This window comes from Balaenoptera ricei, chromosome 4 (assembly GCF_028023285.1).
Source record: "Balaenoptera ricei isolate mBalRic1 chromosome 4, mBalRic1.hap2, whole genome shotgun sequence".
Taxonomy (NCBI): domain Eukaryota; kingdom Metazoa; phylum Chordata; class Mammalia; order Artiodactyla; family Balaenopteridae; genus Balaenoptera; species Balaenoptera ricei.
Window position 1 is genome coordinate 77,716,621 of NC_082642.1, and position 14,858 is coordinate 77,731,478.

Consider the following 14,858-nt stretch of genomic DNA (forward strand, 5'->3'; position numbering starts at 1 on the left):
AAAGAAACATGAAAAATCAAGGAAACATGGCACTACCAAAGGAATACAGTAATTTTCCAGTAACTGACCCCAAAGAATTGGAGAACTGTGATTTGCCCAATAAAGAGTTCAAAAATAGTTGTTTTAAGGAAGTTCAGTGAACTACAAGGAAACACAGAAACACAATTCAACAACATCCGGAAAACAATACTTGAACAAAGTGGGAAGTTTAAAAGAGAGATAGGAATCATAAAAAAGAACAAAGTAGAAATTCTATAGATGAAGAATGTAATGAATGAAATGCAAAACACAATTAAGAGCATCAACAGCAGATTGGATCAAGCAGAAAAAATCTGTGAAGTAGAAGACAGGTCATTTAAAATTATCCAGAGGAGAACAAGGGAAAAATGAAAGAAAAAGAGTGAAGAAAGTTTAGGTGATCTATGGAACACCATTAAGATAATATTCTAGGCATTATTAGAGTCACAGAAGGAGAAGAGAAGGAGAAAGGAGGGGAAAGCTTATTTAAATAAATAATGACTGAGAACTTACTAAATCTGGGGAGAGATTTAGACATCCAAGTTCAGGAAAATCACAGGTCCCCAAAATAGTTCAACTCAAAAAGATCTTATCCAAGATATAATAAAACATTCTAAATTCAAAGTTAAAAAAAGAATTTTAAAAGCAGCAAGAGAAAAAAATCCTCACATACACGGGAACTCCCATAAGACTATCAGTGGATTTCTCAGCAAAAACCTTGCAGGCAAGGAGACAGTGAGATGATATATTCAAAGTCCTGTGAGAAAAAAACTACCAGTCAATACTTTACCCATCAAAGTTGTCCTTTAGAAATGAAGACGAGAAGAAGACTTTTCCAGACAAGCAAAACCTGAGAGAGTTCATCACCACTAGAACTGCCTTACAAGAAATGCTGAAAGGAATTCTTCAAGTTGAAATGAAAGGATGCTGTTAGTAACATGAAAATATACAACATGCTGGTAAAGGTGTGTATACTGTCAAATTCAGAATACTCTAATATTAGAATATGGTGCTGTGTTAATCACTTAACTCTAGTATAAAGTTAAAGGCCAAAAGTATTAAAAATAAACATATCTATAATAATTTGTTAATGGATACACAATATAAAAAGATGTTAAGTTGTGACATCAAAAACATAAAATGTGGGGGGAGAGTAAAAAGGGTAGAGTTTTTTTATATGATCAAAGTTAAATTGTTATCAGCATAAAACAGACTGTTATATCCATAGAACATTTTGTGTAAGCCTATGGTAACCACAAATTAAAAACCTACAGTAGATACACAAAATATAAAGAGAAGGGAATCAAAGCACACCATTATGAAAAATCATCAATTCACAAAGGAAGACAGCAAGAGAGGAAAAAAGGAACAGGGGAGCAAAACAGCCAGAAAGGAAGCAACATTTCATAAGGCTATATAGCTGCCAGAGATAGTGATTCCTCTGATGGATCTGGGCAAAGTAAATTGAAAACCATCTGGAAAGGATTCTCCATTCTACGTGCCATTAAGAACATTCATGGTTCATGGGAAGAGGTCAAAATACCAATGTTAACAGGAGTTAGGAAGAAGTTGATTCTAGCCCTCATAGATGACTTTAAGGGGTTTAAGACTTCAGTGGAGGAAATAACTGCAGTGGTGGAAATAGCAAGAGAACTAGAATTAGAATTGGAGCCTAAAGATGTAAGTAACTGAATTGCTGCAATCTCATGATAAAACTTTTCAGTATTTTTTTCTCTCTGTGCCTCATTTTGAATTTGAATTTGAATTGCTATGGCTTCAGGTTCACTGATTTTTTTTTCTTCTGTCATATCTTATCTGCTGTTAATCTCATCTACTACTTTTTCATTTTACATATTGTATTCTTCATCTTTAGAAGTTCCATTTGGATCCATTTTGCATCTTCTATTTCTATCTCAGGTGTTCCTTTACCTTCTTAACCATATAGAATGTATTTATAAAAGCTGCTTTAACATTTTTGTTTTCTCATTCCATCATCTCTGTCATTTCTGGGTCTGTTACTATTGGTTGACTTTTCTCCTGCTTGTGGATCATATTTTCCCACTTCTTTGCATACCTGGTAATTTTTTTATTGGATGCCCGACACTGTGAATTTTATACTTGGGTGCTGGGTTTTGTTTAATATCCTCAATTAGTGTTGGATTTTGTTCTGGTGTACAGTTAAGTTACCTAGAATCAAGTTTGTTCTTTTCAAAGCTTTCTTTGAAGCCAGAGTAGCCTTTAGTCTAGGGTGAATTTAGTCTCACTGCTAAGGAAATACCCTTCTGGCATCTCTAGTTGATGCCTCAGAAATTAAGAGATCTTTCTACTCTGGCTGCTGGAACACAAACTATGCCCAGCTCTGTGTGAATTCCAGGAATTGTTCAATTTACTGCTTTGTGGTGATCCTTTCCATAGCCTCAGTAGTTTCCTCTCACACATGTGCAGGTCACTCGGCCAAAGGCTTAAGGGAATCCCTCTGGAAATATCCAGAGCTCTTTCTTTGTGCATTTCCCTCCTCTCCAGTACTCTGCCCCCATGACTTCTAGCTACGTTAACCTCTCTGAACTCCAGTTTACATTTTTAGCTCAGAGAGTTCCTTCTCCCTGCACTGAGTCCACCCAGGCAGTACACTGAGTCAACTGTAAAACTCACCTCATTTGTTTTCCTTCTCTCAGGGGCCACAGATCTGTTCTATCTGCTGACCAAATTCCAAAAACTGTTGTTACATACTTTGTCCAGTGTTCTAGCTGTTAAAGGCTAGAAGGTAAATCCAATCCCTATTATTCAATCATGTCTGGAAGCAAAGTCAGCTCACGGAAATCAGACAGGAATCACCCCTTTTATTTAAAATACCACTAATAATTATGGCAAATATTATTAGTCAGGACAAAAAAAAAAGAAAAAAGAAAAAAAATCAAGGTAACACTACTATGTATTTAGCAAATACAAACATACTACCTATATTGTGCCAAGACTATTTCTGGTCATGCGAGTCTTAATGCAGTTCTTTGAGGGTTGTAATCAAGAAGAGTAAAATGTTCCAGTCCTCAACACACAGGAGATCTTGGGGAACCTATGTACAGAAACCAGTGAGAGGATGGTCCACACTTCTCTGCCTATTTTAATCAACACTTAATCATGAAGTTACAATCATGCTGCCCTCTTATTCTTCATTTTATTACCACTAAAGATCCTATATATCATATTTTTCTTATTTTTAAGTGTATACTGTTCCTGCATGTTCACTACAGAAAAAAATCAGAACATACAGATAAACTAAAATGGGAGAAACATTCACCCAAAATTTAGATAGAGATTACAGGAGATAACAATTAAAATACCGTAAGACATTTTAAAAAACTAAAACTCCTTGGTGAAATTTAATAAACCAAAACTACCAAAAATATGAATGACCATTTAAATAAACGTAATCATAATTATGAAATCTGTTTGATATGGAGCTAAAATTAGGAAAAAATGACAAATAAAATTGAATCAAGAGCCAAGAACCCAGAAATAGATTCAAAACACCAGACCTGAAGCACCTACTACACAAAATAAGTAACACATATGAAACATTAAATAAATATTGGCAAATGAATTAATATTGTCTTTAACACACACTGTTCACTATTTTAAGCTGCAGGTGTATTAAATAACTAAATATTTTAATAAAATTTTTATTTTAGTGTATCATAGATAAGTTTAAGAGTATTAAAGAAAAATAAAATGTATTTCTATTATAAGAGATATATTTTATACATAGATATATATCAAAACCTCAGTGCAATGAAATGGAATAGGACCCAACCACAAATATGCAGACTGGGGAAAAGTATACAAGGCAAATGTGACTGAAAAAGCTCATAAAAATTCTGAGAATTTGAACCTTATATAAAAGAGCAGGTCTCAGCAGCCACCACAAATGTAAACATTTTTAAAGTATCATTATCGCCCAGATTTTGGAAATAAATACACTTAGGTGTCACATTTGCATTTCAAATTGGTCCAATTTTTCTTAGCACCAATTGGCAGGCTACAAAGCTGTTTACACATTTGACCTAATTATTTCACTTCTAGGAATACAGCACCAAAGAAGTTTGCATTCTGGGCAAAAGCTTTTATGCTAGTACTGTTTTGAATAGTTTAGACAAACAATCCTTAGAAAACTGAGAAACTTCAAAAACTACAGCTATAGTAAGTATTTAATCAAACTAAGACACTTTAGTTTGATGGAATAATATGCAAAACCATATTAACAATTTTAACCACCTATTGAGCACTTGCTACGTGTCAAGTACTGTGCTGAGTGTTTTAAATATCCTATTTTGTATTTTCATTTAATTGCTTAATAGTCTGTATCTTAGGTACATATTTACAGATGGAGAAATTAAGGCTCAGAGAGGTTATGTAATGGGCTCTGCAATTAATAATAGCAGACAGACAAATCAGGTCTGTCTGACTCCAATACCTTTCAAGAACTCTTTCCACTTTATCATGGAGTTGCAGGACCCAAATAGGGCAAACCCCAAAATTTGTAGAAAAAGTCAGAAGACATAAACCTTTGAGACCAAAAGGATGCGGTATTCAAAATAAAATTCTCTATTACTGGCCACCTATAAAGATCTTCTCAGGAAGATTTGTAATTTTTTTTCCTTAAATTTATCTATTTTATTTTTGGCTGTGTTGGGTCTTCTTTGCTGTGTGCGGGCTTTCTCTAGTTGAGGTGAGCGGAGGCTACTCTTCGTTGCGCTGTGTGGGCTTCATTGTGGTGGCTTCTCTTGTTGTGGAGCACCGACTGTAGGCTCGTGGGCTTCAGTAGTTGTGGCACGTGGGCTCAGTAGTTGTGGCACACGGGCTTAGTTGCTCCGTGCTATGTGGGATCTTCCCGGACCAGGGATCGAACCTGTGTCCCCTGCATTGGCAGGCGGCTTCTTAACCACTGTGTCACCAGGGAAGCCCCAAGATTTGTTATTGTGATTGCTATACAAATTTTCAACACTGTACTCTTTTTTAATCACCCAAATAACAGTGTTTTTGTTGATGTAATACCATTTTTAATCAAAAGCTTCATGCACCCTATTTGGCCCTCTCTCCAAACCCTTTCTCTGTACTTTCTCTGCCTCTTTGACATGCTTGTCACAAATCCTCCCTCTTATTCAATCAATTCCTGCCAGTCGCCCCCCTCCCTGCCTCTTCCCATCACATCTAGCCATCCCCCATGCCTCCCCACCAAAGAAGCAGATCTCTCTGCTGCGGAAGGGACCAAGCACATCTTTCAAGAGTTGGGAAAGAGAATTCAAAACTGCTGTGACAAGTGATCCTGAAAGCTCACTTCTGAGAGCTGAGCAGGGCAGAAAAACACTGAAGCCAGTGGATCCAGCAACTCCAGGAGACCACTATGACCACAGCCCCCTTCTCCAGACGAGGGAACTGAAGTCCAAGGGAACAGCCACACCAGGAGCGACCAGTGGGATGTTTAACATTTTCTTCTATGTGAAATATAATAAATATGTAGTTTCAGTGGTTCTATTTTATTTCACAAATCCTGAGATAAATACAGAAAGACCAATATTGCTATTATGCAATCATAACCTGTACATGCGTTGTTGATGAATGTAATTGCTTGATCAATTCCTGTGAAGGGACCCAAAATGCCTCTGATATGTCGAAGGCATGAATTTAAAATGTAACTGGTTGGGGAGGAACTGTAGATATTTAAATGATCTGAGAATCATCAGGAAAACCTTCAGATACAGATTGATAATGAAAGAGGAGAGAAAGAACCTACCCGCATTTACCTAGGACTGTCCACAGGAGAGAGACAGGACTTAATGAATTCTAATCCCTCCAAAAGTGCACCTTATAGTGGAGGAGAAATTCTCCATGCTCTGTCATAGCCAAGCTAATGCAATGTGTGCATGTGCGTGTGGGTTCTCACACACACACACACACACACACACACACACATACACACACTGGGCTGAACTCAAGAGGTACAAACAGGAAATGGCTTTATTTTTCTCCTAACACTGCCCTTTAACATGCCTCACCGGATCTCTTTTTTTAGCCCCTGGACAGAATCTCGGGAAGATCTTAACGTTTTTCAGGCTCTTGTGGTTATAGGAATAACCTCTACTGGGAACCTTAAAAAAGTCCAGCCCATAGTAAGCTAAAAAACTCACATCCAATTCAATACTTCTCTCCACCTCCCCCCCAAGTCTTGACCAGTGGCTTGGGAATCAACACTGGGTAGACCAAAAACCACAGTTACAGAAAGATAGAGAAGATGAAAAGGCAGAGGGCTATGTACCAGATGAAGGAACAAGAAAAAACCCCAGAAAAACAACTAAATGAAGTGGAGATAGGCAACCTTCCAGAAAAAGAATTCAGAATAATGATAGTGAAGATGATCCAGGACCTTGGAATAAGAATGGAGGCAAAGATTGAGAAGATGCAAGAAATGATTAACAAAGACCTAGAAGAATTAAAGAACAAACAAACAGAGATGACCAATACAATAACTGAAATGAAAACTACACTAGAAGGAATCAATAGCAGAATAACTGAGGCAGAAGAACGGATAAGTGACCTGGAAGACAGAATGATGGAATTCACTGCTGCAGAACAGACTAAAGAAAAAAGAATGAAAAGAAATGAAGACAGCCTAAGAGACCTCTGGGACAACATTAAACGCAACAACATTCGCATTATAGGGGTCCCAGAAGGAGAAGAGAGAGAGAAAGGACCAGAGAAAATATTTGAAGAGATTATAGTCGAAAACTTCCCTAACATGGGAAAGGAAATAGCCACCCAAGTCCAGGAAGCGCAGAGAGTCCCATACAGGATAAACCCAAGGAGAAACACGCCAAGACACATAGTAATCAAAGTGGCAAAAATTAAAGACAAAGAAAAATTATTGAAAGCAGCAAGGGAAAAACGACAAATAATATACAAGGGAACTCCCATAAGGTTAACAGCTGATTTCTCAGCAGAAACTCTGCAAGCCAGAAGGGAGTGGCATGATATACTTAAAGTGATGAAAGGGAAGAACCTACAACCAAGATTACTCTACCCGGCAAGGATCTCATTTAGATTTGATGGAGAAATCAAAAGCTTTACAGACAAGCAAAAGCTAAGAGAATTCAGCACCACCAAACCAGCTCTACAACAAATGCTAAAGGAACTTCTCTAAGTGGGAAACACAAGAGAAGAAAAGGACCTACAAAAACAAACCCAAAACAATTAAGAAAATGGTCATAGGAACATACATATCGATAATTACCTTAAACGTGAATGGATTAAATGCCCCAACCAAAAGACATAGACTGGCTGAATGGATACAAAAACAAGACCCATATATATGCTGTCTACAAGAGACCCACTTTAGACCTCGGGACACATACAGACTGAAAGTGAGGGGATGGAAAAAGATATTCCATGCAAATGGAAATCAAAAGAAAGCTGGAGTAGCTATACTCATATCAGATAAAATAGACTTTAAAATAAAGAATGTTACAAGAGACAAGGAAGGACACTACATAATGATCCAGGGATCAATCCAAGAAGAAGATATAACAATTATAAATATATATGCACCCAACATAGGAGCACCTCAATACATAAGGCAACTGCTAACAGCTATAAAAGAGGAAATCGACAGTAACACAATAATAGTGGGGGACTTTAACACCTCACTTACACCAATGGACAGATCATCCAAAATGAAAATAAATAAGGAAACAGAAGCTTTAAATGACACAATAGACCAGATAGATTTAATTGATATATATCGGACATTCCATCCAAAAACAGCAGATTACACGTTCTTCTCAAGTGCGCACGGAACATTCTCCAAGATAGATCACATCTTGGGTCACAAATCAAGCCTCAGTAAATTTAAGAAAATTGAAATCATATCAAGCATCTTTTCTGACCACAACGCTATGAGATTAGAAATGAATTACAGGGAAAAAAACGTAAAAAGGACAAACACATGGAGGCTAAACAATACGTTACTAAATAACCAAGAGATCACTGAAGAAATCAAAGAGGAAATCAAAAAATACCTAGAGACAAATGACAATGAAAACACGACGACCCAAAACCTATGGGATGCAGCAAAAGCAGTTCTAAGAGGGAAGTTTATAGCTATACAAGCCTACCTAAAGAAACAAGAAAAAGCTCAGGTAAACAATCTAACCTTACACTTAAAGAAACTAGAGAAAGAAGAACAAACAAAACCCAAAGTTAGCAGAAGGAAAGAAATCATAAAGATCAGAGCAGAAATAAATGAAATAGAAACAAAGAAAACAATAGCAAAGATCAATAAAACTAAAAGTTGGTTCTTTGAGAAGATAAACAAAATTGATAAGCCATTAGCCAGACTCATCAAGAAAAAGAGGGAGAGGACTCAAATCAATAAAATCAGAAATGAAAAAGGAGAAGTTACAACAGACACCGCAGAAATACAAAGCATCCTAAGAGACTACTACAAGCAACTTTATGCCAATAAAATGGACAACCTGGAAGAAATGGACAAATTCTTAGAAAGGTATAACCTTCCAAGACTGAACCAGGAAGAAATAGAAAATATGAACAGACCAATCACAAGTAATGAAATTGAAACTGTGATTAAAAATCTTCCAACAAACAAAAGTCCAGGACCAGATGGCTTCACAGGTGAATTCTATCAAACATTTAGAGAAGAGCTAACACCCATCCTTCTCAAACTCTTCCAAAAAATTGCAGAGGAAGGAACACTCCCAAACTCATTCTATGAGGCCACCATCACCCTGATACCAAAACCAGACAAAGACACTACAAAAAAAGAAAATTACAGACCAATATCACTGATGAATATAGATGCAAAAATCCTCAACAAAATACTAGCAAACAGGATCCAACAACACATTAAAAGGATCATACACCACGATCAAGTGGGATTTATCCCAGGGATGCAAGGATTCTTCAATATACGCAAATCAATCAATGTGATACACCATATTAACAAATTGAAGAATAAAAACCATATGATCATCTCAATAGATGCAGAAAAAGCTTTTGACAAAATTCAACACCCATTTCTGATAAAAACTCTCCAGAAAGTGGGCATAGAGGGAACCTACCTCAACATAATAAAGGCCATATATGACAAACCCACAGCAAACATCATTCTCAATGGTGAAAAACTGAAAGCATTTCCTCTAAGATCAGGAACGAGACAAGGATGTCCACTTTCACCACTATTATTCAACATAGTTTTGGAAGTCCTAGCCACGGCAATCAGAGAAGAAAAAGAAATAAAAGGAATACAAATTGGAAAAGAAGAAGTAAAACTGTCACTGTTTGCGGATGACATGATACTATACATAGAGAATCCTAAAACTGCCACCAGAAAACTGCTAGAGCTAATTAATGAATATGGTAAAGTTGCAGGATACAAAATTAATGCACAGAAATCTCTTGCATTCCTATACACTAATGATGAAAAATCTGAAAGAGAAATTATGGAAACACTCCCATTTACCATTGCAACAAAAAGAATAAAATACCTAGGAATAAACCTACCTAGGGAGACAAAAGACCTGTATGCAGAAAACTATAAGACACTGATGAAAGAAATTAAAGATGATACCAACAGATGGAGAGATATACCATGTTCTTGGATTGGAAGAATCAACATTGTGAAAATGAGTATACTACCCAAAGCAATCTACAGATTCAATGCAATCCCTATCAAATTACCAATGGCATTTTTTACGGAGCTAGAACAAATCATCTTAAAATTTGTATGGAGACACAAAAGACCCCGAATAGGCAAAGCAGTCTTGAGGCAAAAAAATGGAGCTGGAGGAATCAGACTCCCTGACTTCAGACTATACTACAAAGCTACAGTAATTAAGACAATATGGTACTGGCACAAAAACAGAAACATAGATCAATGGAACAAGATAGAAAGCCCAGACATTAACCCACGCACCTATGGTCAACTAATCTATGACAAAGGAGGCAAAGATATACAATGGAGAAAAGACAGTCTCTTCAATAAGTGGTGCTGGGAAAACTGGACAGCTACATGTAAAAGAATGAAATTAGAATACTCCCTAACACCATACACAAAAATAAACTCAAAATGGATTAGAGACCTAAATATAAGACTGGACACTATAAAACTCTTAGAGGAAAACATAGGAAGAACACTCTTTGACATAAATCACAGCAAGATCTTTTTTGATCCACCTCCTAGAGTAATGGAAATAAAAACAAAAATAAACAAGTGGGACCTAATGAAACTTCAAAGCTTTTGCACAGCAAAGGAAACCATAAACAAGACGAAAAGACAACCCTCAGAATGGGAGAAAATATTTGCAAATGAATCAACGGACAAAGGATTAATCTCCAAAATATATAAACAGCTCATTCAGCTCAATATCAAAGAAACAAACACCCCAATCCAAAAATGGGCAGAAGACCTAAATAGACATTTCTCCAAAGAAGACATACAGATGGCCACGAAGCACATGAAAAGATGCTCAACATCACTAATTATTAGAGAAATGCAAATCAAAACTACAATGAGGTATCACCTCACTCCTGTTAGAATGGGCATCATCAGAAAATCTACAAACAACAAATGCTGGAGAGGGTGTGGTGAAAAGGGAACCCTCTTGCACTGTTGGTGGGAATGTAAATTGATACAGCCACTATGGAGAACAATATGGAGGTTCCTTAAAAAACTAAAAATAGAATTACCATATGACCCAGCAATCCCACTACTGGGCATATACCCAGAGAAAACCGTAATTCAAAAAGACACATGCACCCGAATGTTCATTGCAGCACTATTTACAATAGCCAGGTCATGGAAGCAACCTAAATGCCCATCAACAGACGAATGGATAAAGAAGATGTGGTACATATATACAATGGAATATTACTCAGCCATAAAAAGGAACGAAATTGAGTCATTTGTTGAGACGTGGATGGATCTAGAGACTGTCATACAGAGTGAAGTAAGTCAGAAAGAGAAAAACAAATATCGTATATTAATGCATGTATGCGGAACGTAGAAAAATGGTACAGATGAGCCAGTTTGCAGGGCAGAAGTTGAGACACAGATGTAGAGAATGGACATATGGACACCAAGGGGGGAAAACTGCGGTGGGGTGGGGATGGTGGTGTGCTGAATTGGGCGATTGGGATTGACATGTATACACTGATGTGTATAAAACTGATGCCTAATAAGAACCTGCAGTATAAAAAAACAAACAAAACAACTAATACTAAACTTTCATTGGGTTATTTGTATGGAAACATGTTAATATAAATGTTTCAGACATTACATGAAATTTCTAAAAATCTTATATTTGTATTTGTATGGAAATATGTATGGAAATATGTTAATATAAATGTTTCAGACATTACATGAAATTTCTAAAAATCATATTTGTATTTGTATGGAAATATGTATGGAAATATGTTAATATAAATGTTTCAGACATTAAAAAAAAAAAAAGAAAAGGTATAATAAAAGTTTCTACATATAAAAAAAAAAAAAAAAAAACACTGGGTAAAAACGCATGAGTGGTCTGCAATGTCAACTCTTGTTTCACCTCATCCACCTCATCTTCTGGCTCTTCCAGGATCAGGTTAGGGGAAAGGGAAGGGGAAGGGAAGGGAAAGGTCTTTTAACTCAGGCTGGTGCAGTTTGTGGTCTCTCTTGACTAACTTAGTTGGCTGAGGTTCACATACTAGGTCTTTAGAGGGGAAACATTTGTGGGTTCTTCAGAGGCCACCATGGTTATCTTTGTAGTGCATGGCTCCCTGATGTGGGTGATGTCCTGTACTCTCTGGTTAATCTGCTACAATCCACCCCTGCATCTCCTGGCCTCTGGAGATAACCACCACTTCCTCATACTGCTGGAGTCCTGACAGATAGCCCTCTGGGACAGGACCCCAGCAAGGCAACTGAAAGCCCACTGCCCACTTCAGCTTCCATTTGGCCAGGGAACTCACCATCCTTACCCCACCAAACTGTTGCCCTGTCTCTAACTACACCATCATAGTCTTCTCCAGCCTGCCTCCTACTTTCAGAATTCTTCAGGCTAGAAGAAAACACTGGTCCCTAACCTCACTCCCAAGGTCTGTATGTCAGGCTTCCCTCAAACTCTCTTAGCCCTAAGCTCTGGTTCTCTGGTTCATGGAAGCATGGGGGCTGTAATCCCTTGTCAGTCCATCACTTAACCACATCACTCCCTCCTAGGCAGACTCTCAAATGAGCCCCCTTTGAAATCCTAGTCTCCTATGAGGCTGGAGGTGGGTGACAGAGGCTGATAGTCACAGGACCATCTCTGCCATCTTTTAGGAGGCCCTAAAGGTATGTCTAACAACATTCTTTAGAAGGGGGAGAGGTGTTTATCACTGGCTTTGAGAATTTAGCCAAAATTTTGAGACATCAGAAAATTCCCATTTCATACCCTTTTATAACAGCAATTCAGTTCTATTTCTTGACATGGTTATTGGTTACTCAAGTGTGTTTACACTGAGAAAAATTCATTGAACTGTGTGTTTATGCTTTGTGTATTTGTCTTTTTGTAGGTTATACTTGCGTAAAAGTTTACTTACAGGAAATGATTCTGAACCCATTGTGTGCTGGATTCTGGGTCAGGCATTTTACATATCTTATCTCATTTAATCAGGCTGACTACCATTCATTAAGCACCTACCATATGTCAATACAATGTTATATTCTTTCTTTTAATTTTTATTGTGATATATAACATATACACAGAACATGTTCAGTTTAACAAATAAAGTGAACATACATGTAACCACCACCCAGATAAAAAAATACATTGCCAGCACCCCGGAAGCCTCTCATGTATCCTTTCTTGGTAACAACCCCCTGCAATATTCTTCATATGAATAATTTGACTTAATCCTTACAACAATCCTGGGAAATTATCAGTGGTTGCAAGCTGGAAGATTCCCAGAGCTCACCTAGATCTAGGATACATTTGAGTTCTGATCAGGCAGAGTGCAGAAACCCCATTGAGCACCTGGGTCATTCAGTAAAGACCCCAGAAGGGGTTTAGATCTTTCTCTGTCTGACTTATTTCATTTAACATAGTGGCCTTGAGGTTCATCCATGGATCAAGCATCTTAATCAGAAATTGAGTCTTAAGTCCCTGTTCAGTTTCTATGATACTGAGTTCTGCCCTGCTCCCCATACCCAGAGGGTGGACCAAGCTCTTGAGGTCCAGTCTCTGGACCTATAGCTCCTGCAATGTTCAGCTTATCTCCTTAGCACTGAATTTCTAGATGTGCCTGGACACTGGCCACTAGAACTTACTCCTTTACCTGCCCCACCCTCATGAGTCCCTAGGCTCAGGTTCCAATCACCTAGGGTCTGGCTCACTCATTCATTCAACAAGCATTTATTGAACACCTACTATGTACCAGGCACTAAGCAAGGTCCTGGAGACACAGCCATGGACAGGACAGACAGAGTCACTTTTCCAAATAAGTTGTAGTCTACTGGGGGATACAGACAAGTCATAAGACAATTACAGATCATTGTCATAAGTCCTATGAGCAAGCAGCTCCAGGGAGCTTTGAAAATATAGAGGGTGGATGCTTAATTTGGACTTCAGGTTTAAGAAAGACCTTTTAGAGGTAATAAAATCAAAGCTGAGACTTGAAGGATGAGTCGGAGTCAGCCAGAAGGAGAGGAAGAGTAGTAAAATGTTCTAGGCCAGAGGTTCTCAAAATGTGTTTCCAGACCAGCATCATCATCATCAACTGAGAACTTGTTAGAAATGCAAGTTCCCAGACCTTCCCCCAGACTTACAGAATCAGAAATTCTACGTTTTGGGCCCATCAATATTTGTGATTCTAATGCATAGTATAATTTAAGAATCATTGATCTAAATTGGGGAACAAAACGTGCAAAAGCCTGGAGGGAATGTGGCTTCCTTCCCCTACAAATCATACCCCAGTTATGAGAACGATGATTCCAGTGCCTCATCTGAGATGGCAACTCCAGGCCATCCCTGGATAACAGAAGAACAGAATAGGAAAGGACTACCATTTGTTAAATACACCTATGCTTCACATAGTTTCTTTTATCTACTTCTCACTACATGCCTATTATCATGCCCTTTTCACAGATTTGGAAACTGAGGTTCAGAGACAGTAAGGAACTTTGCCTAACCTCGCTCAGCCAGTAAGGCCCAGAACTGGGATTTGAACCCAAAGATTTTTCTACACCAGCCTACTGCTTCCAGGGAAAAGAGCTCAAGATTGAGAGATGAGGACAAGATCAGAACATGAGTTCAGCTCTTGGGTGAACTGTACCAGATAGGGTGGGGAAAGGAAATCCAAGTCTCTCCCTGTGTTCCCTCCTCTCAAACTCCCACTCCCCAGAGAGGACATGACCAGCAGGCAAGAGCAAGGAGGCCAAGCTCTTCCACTCAGGACTGAAATGGAAGTGAAGAAACCAAGCCCAGGTTTTCTCAGTTGAAAAATCCTTGTTAAAGCTTAATCAAACTCTATGTTTGAGACCGAAAGCTTGTTGGAAATAAATGGTATAATTATCTGGAAAACAACTTGATAATATGTAGTAAGAGCCTTAAGCTTTCAGATGCTAACATAATTGTATCTGTAAACAAAACATAACCATGAGAAGAGTCGTGATATATTATTAAGAAAAAAGGTGGAATAAAATTATGTATTCAGTATGATTCCAATCATGTTTAAAATGCCAAATAAAAAGACTAGAAGTGAACACACCAAGATGTTAAGATAGTTTTCCTCCCATCTAATACTCACAAAAGAGT

At 37.8% G+C, this 14,858-nt stretch overlaps 1 long non-coding RNA gene across 1 annotated transcript in view; it reads right to left on the bottom strand.

Moving 5' to 3' along the window:
• Positions 1–14,858, bottom strand: part of LOC132365337 (uncharacterized) — a 28,143-nt gene that overhangs the window by 1,527 nt on the left and 11,758 nt on the right. The window lies entirely within an intron of this gene.